Source organism: Macaca mulatta, chromosome 10, assembly GCF_049350105.2.
Source record: "Macaca mulatta isolate MMU2019108-1 chromosome 10, T2T-MMU8v2.0, whole genome shotgun sequence".
Taxonomy (NCBI): domain Eukaryota; kingdom Metazoa; phylum Chordata; class Mammalia; order Primates; family Cercopithecidae; genus Macaca; species Macaca mulatta.
Window position 1 is genome coordinate 48,098,208 of NC_133415.1, and position 12,259 is coordinate 48,110,466.

Genomic DNA, 12,259 nt, shown 5'->3' on the forward strand with positions numbered 1-12,259 from the left:
AGAACAGCCTTAGCGAAAGGCTTCAGGAGGGCAAAGCTGGAAGTCTGGGAGATGATTTCAGAGAACACAAAGAAGATTCTCAGAAAGCTTCTATCTCTTTGTTATCAGAGGATATTTCCTTTGGCCCTATAGTCTTCAAAAGTTCCGAAATTTCTGTTCTCAGATTCCAGAGAAATAAGGCTAGCAAAGAGTTCAACGAAATACAGATGTAACTCTGTGAGTGAAAGTCACACATCACAAAGCGGTTTCTCAGAACGCTTCTTTCCAGTTTTTTTCTGAGGATATTTTCTTTTTCACCATAGCCCTCTATGGGCCACCAAGTATCACTTTGCAAATTCCAAAAGAACAGGCTTAGCGAACGGCTTCCTGAGGGGAAAGCTGTGACTCTGTGAGATGAATTAAGAGAACACTAAGCAGTTTCTGAGAAAGCTTCTTTCCAGATTTCTTCTGAGGATATTTCCTTTTTCACCATAGCCCTCTATGGGATTCCAAATATCACTTTGCCAATTCCACAAGAACTGTCTTAGCGAAAGGCTTCTTGAGGGGAAAGCTGTAACTCTGAGAGATGATTTCACAGAACACAAAGAAGTTTCTCAGAAAGCTTCTTTCCAGTTTTTCTCTGAGGATATTTTCTTTTTCACCGTAGCCCTCTATGGCCTTCCAAATATCACTTTGCAAATTCCACAAGAACAGGGTTAGCGAACGGCTTCTTGAGGGGAAAGCTGTAACTCTGTGAGTTGAATTAACAGAACACTAAGCAGTTTCTCAGAAAGCTTCTTTCCAGATTTCATCTGAGGATATTTCCTTTTTCACCGTCGCCCACTATGGCCATCGAAATTTCACTTTGCACATTCCAAAAGAACAGGCTTTGTGAAAGGTTTTCTGAGGGGAAAGCTGGAAGTCTGTGAGGTGATTTCACAGAACAGAAAGAAGTTTATCAGAAGGCTTCTTTCTCTTTGTAATCGGAGGATATTTCCTTTGGCCCTATAGTCTTCAAGGGGATCCGAAATATCAGTTCTTAGATTCCACAGAAATAAGGCTAGCTAACAGATCCACGAAATACAGATGTAACTCTGTGAGTGGAAGTCACACATCACAAAGCCGTTTCTCGGAAAGCTTCTTTCCAGTTTTTCTCTGAGGATATTTTCTTTTTCAGCATAGCCCTCTAGGGGCTTCAAAATATCAGTTTGAAATTCCACAAGGAGAGGCTTAGAGAACGGCTTCTTGAGGGGAAAGCTGTAACTCTGTGAGATGAATTAACAGAACACTAAGCAGTTTCTCAGAATGCTTCTTTCCATATTTCATCTGAGGATATTTCCTTTTTCACCGTCGCCCTCTATGGGCATCGAAATACCACTTTGCAAATTCCACAAGAACAGGCTTAGCGAAAGGTTTCTTGAGGGCAACGCTGGAAGTCTGTGAGATGATTTCACAGACACCAAAGAAGTTTCTCAGAAAGCTTTTTTCTCTTTGTTATCGGAGGATATTTCCTTTGGATCTATACTCTTCAAAGGGATCCGAAATATCAGTTTTAGATTCCACAGAAATAAGGCGAGCAAACGGACCCACGAAATACAGATGTAACTCTTTTAGTGGTAGTCACACATCACCAAGGAGTTTCTCAGAAAGCATCTTTCCAGTTTTTCTCTGATTATATTTTCTTTTTCACCACAGCCCTCTGTGGGCTTCCAAATATCACTTTGCGAATTCCACAAGAACAGGCTTAGCAAATGGCTTCTTGAGGGGAAAGCTGTAACTCTGTGAGATGAATTAACAGAGCACTAAGCAGTTTCTTAGAAAGCTTCTTTCCAGATTTCATTTGAGGATATTTCCTTTTTCACCGTCACCCTCTTTGGGCATCGAAATATCACTTTGTAATTTCCACAAGAACAGGCTTAGCGAAAGGCTCCTTTAGGGGAAAGCTGGAAGTTTGTGAGATGATTTCACAGAACACAAAAATGTTTCTCAGAAAGCTTCTTTCTCTTTGTTATCGGAGGATATTTCCTTTGGCCCTATAGTCTTCAAAGGCATCCGCCATATCAGTTCTCAGATTCCAGAGAAATAAGGCAAGCAAACAGATCCAAAAAATACAGATGTAAATCTGTGAGTGGAAGTCACACATCACACAAAGCAGTTTCTCGGAAAGCTTTTTTCCAGTTTTTCTCTGAGAATATTTTCTTTTTCACCTTAGCCCTCTAGTGGCTTCCAAGTATCACTTTGCAAATTCCACAAGAACAGGCTTAGCGAACGGCTTCTTGAGGAGAAAGCTGTAACTCTCTGAGAAGAATTAGCAGAACACTAATGAGTTTCTCAGAAAGCTTCTTTCCAGATTTCATCTGAGATTATTTCCTTTTTCACCATCGTCCTCTAGGGGCATCGAAGTATCACTTTGCCAATTCCACAAGAACAGTCTTAGCGAAAGGCTTCTTGAGGGGAAAGCTGGAAGTCTGTGAGATGATTTCAGAGAACACAAAGAAGTTTCTCAGAAAGCCTCTTTCTCTTTGTTGTCGGACGATATTTACTTTGGCCCTATAGTCTTCAAAGGGATCCAAAATATCAGTTCTCACATTCCACAGAAATAAGGCTAGCAAACAGATCCACGAAATACAGATGTATCTCTGTGAGTGGAAGTCACACATAAAAAAGCAGTTTCTCAGAAAGCTTCTTTCCAGTTTTTTTCTAAGGTATTTTTTTTTTAACCGTAGCCCTTCATGGGCTTCCAAATATCACTTTGCAAATTCCACAAGAACAGGCTTAGTGAACGGCTTCCTGAGGGGAAAGCTGTAACTCTGTGAGATGAATTTACAGAACACTAAGCAGTTTCTCAGAAAACTTCTTTCCAGATTTCATCTGAGGATATTTCCTTTTTCATTGTCGCCCTCTGTGGGCATCGAAATATCACCTTGAAACTCCACAAGCACAGGCTTAGAAAAAGGAATCATGAGGGGAAAGCTGGAATTCTGTGAGATGATTTCACAGACCACAAAGAGGTTTCTCAGAAAGCTACTTTCTCATTCTTATCTTAGGATATTTCCTTTGGCCCTATAGTCTTCAAAGGGATCCGAAATATCAGTCCTCAGATTCCACAGAAATAAGACGAGCAAACAGATCCACGAAATACAGATGTAACTCTGTGAGTGGAAGTCACACATCACAAAGCAGTTTCTCAGAAAGCTTCCTTCCAGTTTTTCTCTGAGGATATTTTCTTTTTCGCCATAGCCCTCTATGGGCTTCCAAATATCACTTTGCAAATTCTACAAGAACAGGCTTAGCGAACGGCATCTTGAGGGGAAAGCTGTAACAATGTGAGATGAATTAACAGAACACTAAGCAGTTTCTCAGAAAGATTCTTTCCAGATTTCATCTGAGGATATTTCCTTTTTCACCGTCGCCCTCTATGGGCATCGAAATATCACCTTGCAAATTCCACAAGAACAGGCTTAGAGAAAGGCTTCTTGAGGGGAAAGCTGGCAGTCGGTGAGATGATTTCACATAACAGAAAGAAGTTTCACAGAAAGCTCCTTTCTCTTTCTTAGCGGAGGATATTTCCTTTGGCCCTATAGTCTTCAAAGGGATCCGAGTATCACTTCTCAGATTCCACAGAAATAAGGCGAGGAAATAGATCCACGAAATACAGATGTAACTCTGTGAGTGGAAGTCACACATCACAAAGCAGTTTCTCAGAAAGCTTCTTCCCAGGTTTTTTCTGAGGATATTTTCTTTTTCACCACAGTCTTCTATGGGCTTCCAAATATCACTTTGCAAATTCCACAAAAACAGGCTTAGCGAAAGGCTTCTTGAGGGGAAGGCTGTAACTTCGTGAGATGAATTAACAGAACACTAAGCAGTTTCTCAGAAAGCTTCTTTCCAGATTTCATCTGAGGATCTTTCCTTTTTCACCTAAGCCATATAGGGGCATCGCAATATCACTTTGCAAATTCCACAAGAACAGGCCTAGCGAACGGTTTCTTGAGGGGAAAGCTGGAAGGCTGTGAGATGATTTCACAAAACACAAAGAAGTTTCTCAGAAAGCTTCTTTCTCTTTGTTATCGGTGGATGTTACCTTTGGCCCTATAGTCTTCAAATGATCCGAAATATCAGTTGTCAGATTCCACAAATATAAGACTGGCAAACAGATCCACGAAATAGATAAGTAACTCTGTGAGTGGAAGTCACACATCACAAAGCCGTTTCTCAGAAAGCTTCTTTTCACTTTTACTCTGAGGACAATTTGTTTTTCACCATAGCCCTCTATGGGCTTCCAAATATCACTTTGCAAATTCCACAAGAACAGACTTAGCAAACGGCTCCTTGAGGAGAAGGTCTAACTCTGTGAGATGAATTAACAGAACACTAAGCAGTTTCTCAGAAAGCTTCTTTCCAGATTTCATCCGAGGACATTTCCTTTTTCACCGTCGCCCTCTATGAGCATCGAAATATCACTTTGCAAATTCCACAAGAACAAGCCGAGCGAACAGTTTCTTGTGGGGAAAGCTGGAAGTCTGTGAGATGATTTCACAGAATACAAAGAAGTTTCTCAGAAAGCTTCTTTCTCTTTGCAATCGGAGGATGTTTGCTTTGGCCCTATAGTCTTTAAAGGGATCTGAAATATCAGCTCTCACATTCCACAGAAATAAGGCTAGCAAACAGATCGACGAAATACAGATGTAACTCTGTGAGTGGAAGTCACACATAAAAAAGCAGTTTCTCAGAAAGCTTCTTTCCATTTTTTCTCTAAGGTATTTTTTTTTAACCGTAGCCCTTCATGGGCTTCCAAATATCACTTTGCAAATTCCACAAGAACAGGCTTAGCGAACGACTTCTTGAGGGGAAAGCTGTAACTCTGTGACATGAATTAACAGAAAACTAAGCAGATTCTCAGAAAGCTTCTTTCCAGATTTCATCTGAGGATATTTCCTTTTTCAACGTCGGCCTCTATGGGCATCGAAATATCACATTGCAAACTCCACAAGAACGGGCTTAGCGAAAGGCTTCTTGAGGGGAAAGGTGGAAGTCTGTGAGATGATTTCAGAGAACACAAAGAAGTTTCCAGAAAGCTTCTTTCTCTTTGTTATCGGAGGATATTTCCTTTGGCCCTATAGTCTGAGGGATCTGAAATATCTGTTCTCAGATTCCACAGACATAACACTAGCAAAAAGATCAACGAAATACAGATGTTACTCTGTGAGTGGAAGTCACACATCACAAAGCAGTTTCTCGGAAAGCTTCTTTCCAGTTTTTCTCTGAGGATATTTTCTTTTTCACCTTAGCCCTCTATGGCCTTCCAAATATCACTTTGCAAATTCCACAAGAACCGGCTTAGCGAATGGCTTCTTGAGGGGAAAGCTGTAACTCTGCCAGATGAATTAACAGAACACTAAGCAGATTCTCAGAAAGCTTCTTTCCAGATTTCATCTGAGGATATTTCCTTTTTCACCATTGCCCTCTAAGGCCATCGAAATATCACTTTGCAAATTCCACAAGAACAGGCTTAGAGAAAGGCTTCTAGAGGGGAAAGCTGGAAGTCTGTGAGATGGTTTCAGAGAACACAAAGAAGATTCCAGAAAGCTTCTTTCCCTTTGTTCTCAGAGGATATTTCCTTTGGCCCTATAGTAATCAAAGGGATCTGAAATATCAGTTCTCAGATTCCACAGAAATAAGGCTAGCAAACAGATCCACGAAATACAGATGTAACTCTGTCAGTGGAAGTCACACATCATAAAGTGGTTTCTCAGAAAGCTTCTTTCCAGTTTTTCTCTGAGGATATTTTCTTTTTCACCATAGCCCTCTACGGGCTTTCAAATATCACTTTGCAAATTCCACAAGAACAGGCTTAGCAAACGGCTTCTTGAGGGGAAAGCTGTAACTCACTGAGATGAATTTACAGAAAACTAAGTAGTTTCTCCGAAAGCTTCTTCCCAGATTTCATCTGAGGATATTTCCTTTTTCACCATCGCCCTCTTTGGGCATTAAAATACCACTTTGCAAATTGCACAAGAACAGGCTTAGCGAAAGGCTTCTTGAGGGGAAAACTGGAAGTCTGTGCGATGGTTTCACAGAACACAGAGAAGTTTCTCAGAAAGCTCTTTCTCTTTGTTATTGGAGGATATTTCCTTTAGCCCTATAGTCTTCAAAGGGATCCGAAATATCAGTTCCCAGATTCCACAGAAATAAGGCTAGCAAACAGATCCACGAAATACAGATGTAACTCTGAGAGTGAAAGTCACACATCACAAAGCGGTTTCGGAGAACGCTTCTTTCCAGTTTTTCTCTGAGGATATTTTCTTTTTCACCATAGCCCTCTATGGGCTTCCAAATATCACCTTACAAATTCCACAAGAACAGGCTTAGCGAACGGCTTCTTGAGGGGAAAGCTGTAACTCTGTGAGATGAATTAACAGAACCCTAAGCAGTTTGTCAGAATGCTTCTTTCCAATTTCATCTCAGGATATTTCCTTTTTCAACTAAGCCCTTTAGGGACATCGAAATATAACTTTGCAAATTCCACAAGAAAAGGCCTAGCGAGCCATTTCTTGAGGGGAAAGCTGTAACTCTGTGAGATGAATTAACAGAACACTAAGCAGTTTCTCAGAAAGCTTCTTTCCAGATGTCATCTGAGGATATTTCCTTTTTCACCGTCACCCTCTATGGGCATCGATATATCACTTTGCAAATTCCACAAGAACAGGCTTAGCAAAAGGCTTCTTGAGGGGAATGCTGTAACTCTGTGAGATGATTTCACAGAACACAAAGAAGTCTCTCAGAAAGCTTCTTTCTCTTTGTTATCAGAGGATGTTTCCTTTGGCCCTATAGTCTTCAAAGGGATTCGAAATATGAGTTCTCAGATTCCACAGAAATAAGGCAAGCAAATAGATCCACGAAATACAGATGTATCTCTGTGACTGGAAGTCACACATCACAAAGCGGTTTCTCAGAAAACTTCTTTCCAGTTTTCCTCTGAGAATATTTTCTTTTTACCAGAGACCTCTATGGGATTCCAAATATGACTTTGTAAATTGCACAAGAACAGGCTTGGCGAAGGGATTCTTGTGGGGAAAGCTGTAACTCTGTGAGACGAATTAACAGAACACTAAGCAGTTTCTCAGAAAGCTTCTTTCCACATTTCATCTGAGGACATTTCCCTTTTCACCGTCGCCCTCTATGGGCATCAAAATGTCATTTTGGAAATTGCACAAGAACAGGCTTAGCCAAAGGCTTCTTGAGGGGAAAGCTGGAAGTCTGTGAGATGATTTCACAGAACACAAAGACGTTTCTCAGAGAGCTTCTTCCTCTTTGTTATCAGAGGATATTTCCTTTGGCCCTATAGACTTCAAAGGGGTCCTAAATATCAGTTCTCAGATTCCACAGATATAAGGCTAGCAAAGAGGTCCACGAAATACAGATGTAACTCTGTGAGATGAATTAACAGAACACCAAGCAGTTTCTCAGAAACCTTCTTTCCAGATTTCATGATGATATTTCCTTTTTCACCAGAGACCTCTATGGGCTACCAAATATCACTTTGCCAATTCCACAAGAACTGTCTTAGCGAAAGGCTTCTTGAGGGGAAAGCTGTAACTCTGTGAGATGATTTCACAGAACACAAAGAAGTTTCTCAGAAAGCTTCTTTCTCTTTGTTATTGGAGGATATTTCCTTTGGCCTTATAGTCTTCAATGGGAACAGAAATATCTGTTCTCAGATTCCACAGAAATAAGGCTAACAAATAGATCCACGAAATACAGATGTAACTCTCTGAGATGAATTAACAGAAAACTAAGCAGTTTCTCAGAAAGCTTCTTTTCAGATTTCATCTGAGGATACTTCCTTTTTCACCGTAGCCCTCTATGGGCTTCCTAATATCACTTTGCCAATTCCACAAGAACTGTCTTAGCGAAAGGCTTCTTGAGGGGAAAGCTGTAACTCTGTGAGATGATTTCACAGAACACAAAGAAGTTTCTCAGAAAGCTTCTTTCTCTTTGTAATCGGAGGATATTTCCTTTGGCCCTATAGTCTTCAAAGGGGTCCGAAATATCTGTTCTCAGATTCCACAGAAATAAGGCTAGCAAAGAGATCCACGAAATACAGGTGTAACTCTGTGAGATGAATTAACAGAATACCAAGCAGTTTCTCAGAAAGCTTCTTTCCATATTTCATCTGAGGATATTTCCTTTTTCACCATAGCCCTCTATGGGCTTCCAAGTATCACTTTGCCAATTCCACAAGAACTGTCGTAGCGAAAGGCTTCTTGAGGGGAAAGCTGTAACTCTGTGAGATGATTTCACAGAACACAAAGAAGTTTCTCAGAAAGCTTCTTTCTCTTTGTTATCGGAGGATATTTCCTTTGGCCCTATAGTCTTCAAAGGGATCTGAAATATCTGTTCACATATTCCACAGAAATAAGGCTAGCAAAGAGATCTACGAAATACAGATGTAACTCTGTGAGATGAATGAACAGAACACTAAGCAGTTTCTCAGAAAGCTTCTTTCCAGATTTCATCTGAGGATATTTCCTTTGTCACCATAGCCCTCTATGGGCTTCCAAATATCACTTCGCCAATTCCACAAGAACTGTCCTAGTGAAAGGCTTCATGAGGGGAAAGCTGCAACTCTGTGAGTTGATTTCACAGAACACAAAGAAGTTTCTCAGAAAACTTCTTTCTCTTTGTAGTCGGAGGATATTTCCTGTGGCCCTATAGTATTCAAAGGGATCCGAAATATCAGTTCTCAGATTCCACAGAAATAAGGCTAGCAAAGAGATTCACGAAATACAGATGTAACTCTTTGAGATGAATTAACAGAAGACTAAGCAGTTTCTCAGAAAGCTTCTTTAGAGATTTCATCTGAGGATATTTCCTTTTTCACCATAGCCCTCTATGGGCTTCCAAATATCACTTTTCCAATTCCACAAGAACTGTCTTAGCGAAAGGCTTCTTGAGGGGAAAGCTGTAACTGTGTGAGATGATTTCACAGAACACAAGGAAGTTTCTCAGAAAGCTTCTTTCTCTTTGTTATCAGAGGATATTTCCTTTGGCCCTATAGTCTTCAAAGGGATCCGAAATATCAGTTCTCAGGTTCCACAGAAATAAGGCTCTCAAAGAGATACACAAAATACAGATGTTACTCTGTGAGTGGAAGTAACACATCACAAAGCAGTTTCTCGGATAGCTTCTTTCCAGTTTTTCTCTCAGGATATTTTCTTTTTCACCATAGCCCTCTATGGGCTTCCAAATATCACTTTGCAAATTCCACAAGAACAGGCTTAGTGAACTGCTTCTGCGGGGAAAGCTGTAACTCTGTGAGATGAATTAACAGAACACTAAGGAGATTCTCAGAAAGCTTCTTTCCAGATTTCATCTGAGGATATTTCCTTTTTCACCTAAGCCCTCTATGGGCATCGAATTATCATTTTGCAAATTCCACAAGAACAGGCTTAGCGAAAGGCTTCTTGAGGGGAAACCTGGAAGTCTGTGAGATGGTTTCACAGAACACAACGAAGTTTCCAGAGAGCTTCTTTCTCTTTGTTATCGGAGAATATTTCTTTTGGCCCTATAGTCTGCAAAGGGATCCGCAATATCACTTCTCACATTCCACAGAAATAAGGCTAGCAAACAGATCCACGAAATACAGTGTAACTCTGCGAGTGGAAGTCACACATCACAAAGCAGTTTCTCAAAAGGCTTCTTTTCAGTTTTTCTCTGACGATATTTTCTTTTTCACCATAGCCCTCTATTGTCTTCCAAATATCACTTTGCAAATTGAACAAGAACAGGCTATGCAAACCACTTCTTGAGGGGAAAGCTGTAATTCTGTGAGATGAATTAAGAGAACACTAAGCAGTTTCTCCGAAAGCTTCTTTCCAGATGTCATGTGAGAGTGTTTCCTTTTTCACCGTCGCCCTCTATGGACATCGAAATATCACTTTGGAAATTCAACAAGAACTGTCTTAGCGAAAGGCTTCTTGAGAGGAAAGCTGGAAGTCTGTGAGATGATTTCACAGAACACAAAGCAGTTTAAAGAAAGCTTCTTTCTCTTTGTTATTGGAGGATATTTCCTTCGGCCCTATATTCTTTAAAGGGATCAGAAATATCAGTTCTCAGATTCCACAGGAATAAGGCTAGCAGACAAATCCACGAAATACAGATGTAACTCTGTGAGTGGAAATCACACATCCCAAAGCAGTTTCTCAGAAAGCTTCTTTACAGTTTTTCTCTGAGGATATTTCCTTTTTCACCGTCGTCCTCTATGGGCATCGAAATATGACTTTGCAAATTCCACAAGAACAGGCTGTGAGAACAACTTCTTGATTGGAAAGCTGTAACTATGTGAGATGAAATAACAGAACACTAAGCAGTTTCTCAGAAAGCTTCTTTCCAGATTTCATCTCAGGATATTTCCTTTTTCACCATAGCCCTCTATGGGCATGGAAATATCACTTTGCAAATTCCACAAGAACAGGCTTAACGAAGGGCTTCTTGAGGGGAAAGCTGGAAGTCTATGAGATGCTTTCACAGAACACAACGAAGTTTCTCAGAAAGCTTCTTTCTGTTTGTTATCGGAGGATATTTCCTTTGGCCGTATAGTCTTCAAAGGTATCCGAAATATCAGTTCTCAGATTCCACAGAAATAAGGCTAGCAAACAGATCCATGAAATACAGATGTAACTCAGTGAGTGGAAGTCACGCATCATAATGCGGTCGCTAGGAAACCTTCTTTCCAGTTTTTCTCTGAGGATAATTTCTTTTTCACCATAGCCGTCTATGGGCTTCCAAATATCACTTTGCAAATTCCACAAGAACAGGCTTAGCGAAAGGCTTCTTGAGGGGAAAGCTGGAATTCTGTGAGATGATTTCACAGAACACAAAGAAGTTTCCAGAAAGCTTCTTTCTCTTTGTTATCCGAAGATATTTCCTTTGGCCCTATAATCTGAAAGGGATCCGAAGTATCAGTTCTCAGATTCCACAGAAATAAGGCTAGCAGACACATCCACGAAATACAGATGTAACTCTGTGAGTGGAAGTCACACATCACAAAGCAGTTTCTCAGAAAGCTTCTTTACAGTTTTTCTCTGAAGATATTTCCTTTTTCACTGTCGCCCTCTATCGGCATTGAAATATGAGTTTTCAAATTCCTGAAGAAAAGGCTTAGCGACAGGCTTCTTGAGGAGAAAGCTGGAAATCTGTGAGATGATTTCACAGAACACAAAGAAGTTTCCCAGAAAGCTTCTTTCTCTTTTTTAGCGGACCATATTTCCTTTGGCCCTATAGTCTTCAAAGGGATCCGAAATATCAGTTCTCAGATTCCAGAGAAATAAGTCTAGCAAACAGATACATGAAATACAGATGTAACTATGTGAGTGGAAGTCACACATCACAAAGCAGTTTCACAGAAAGCTTCTTTCCAGTTTTCCTCTGAGGATATATTATTTTTCACCATAACCCTCTATGGGCATCCAAATATCACTTTGCAAATTCCAGAACAACAGGCTTAGCGAACGGCTTCTTGAGGGAAAAGCTGTAACTCTGTGAGACGAATTAACCGAACACTAAGCAGTTTGTCATAAAGCTTCTTTCCAGATTTCATCTGAGGATATTTCCTTTTTCACCGTCGCCCTCTGTGGGCATGGAAATATCACTTTGCAAATTCCACAAGAACAGGCTTACCGAAAGGCTTCTTGAGGGGAAAGCTGGAAATCTGTGAGATAATTTCACAGAACACAAAGAAGTTTCTCAGAAAGCTTCTTTCTCTTTGTTATCGGAGGAAATCTCCTTTGGCCCTATACTCTTCAAAGAGATCCGAAATATCAGATCTCAGATTCCACAGAAATAAGGCTTGCAAAGAGATCCACGAAATACAGATGTAACTCTGTGAGTGAGAGTTACACATCACAAAGCGGTTTCTCTAATGCTTCTTTCCAGTTTTTCTCTGAGGATATTTTCTTTTTCACCATTGCCCTCTATGGGCTTCCAAATATTACTTTGCAAATTCCAGAACAACAGGCTTAGCGAACGGCATCTAGAGGAGAAAGCTGTAACTCTTTGAGATGAATTAACAGAACACTAAGGAGTGTCTCAGAAAGCTTCTTTCCAGATTTCATCTGAGGATATTTCCTTTTTCACCGTCGCCCTCTATGGGCATCAAAATATCACTTTGCTAATTCCACAAGAACAGGCTTAGCGAACAGCATCTTGAGGGGAAAGCTGGAAGTCTGTGAGATGATTTCACAGAACACAAAGAAGTTTCTTAGAAAGCTTCTTTCCC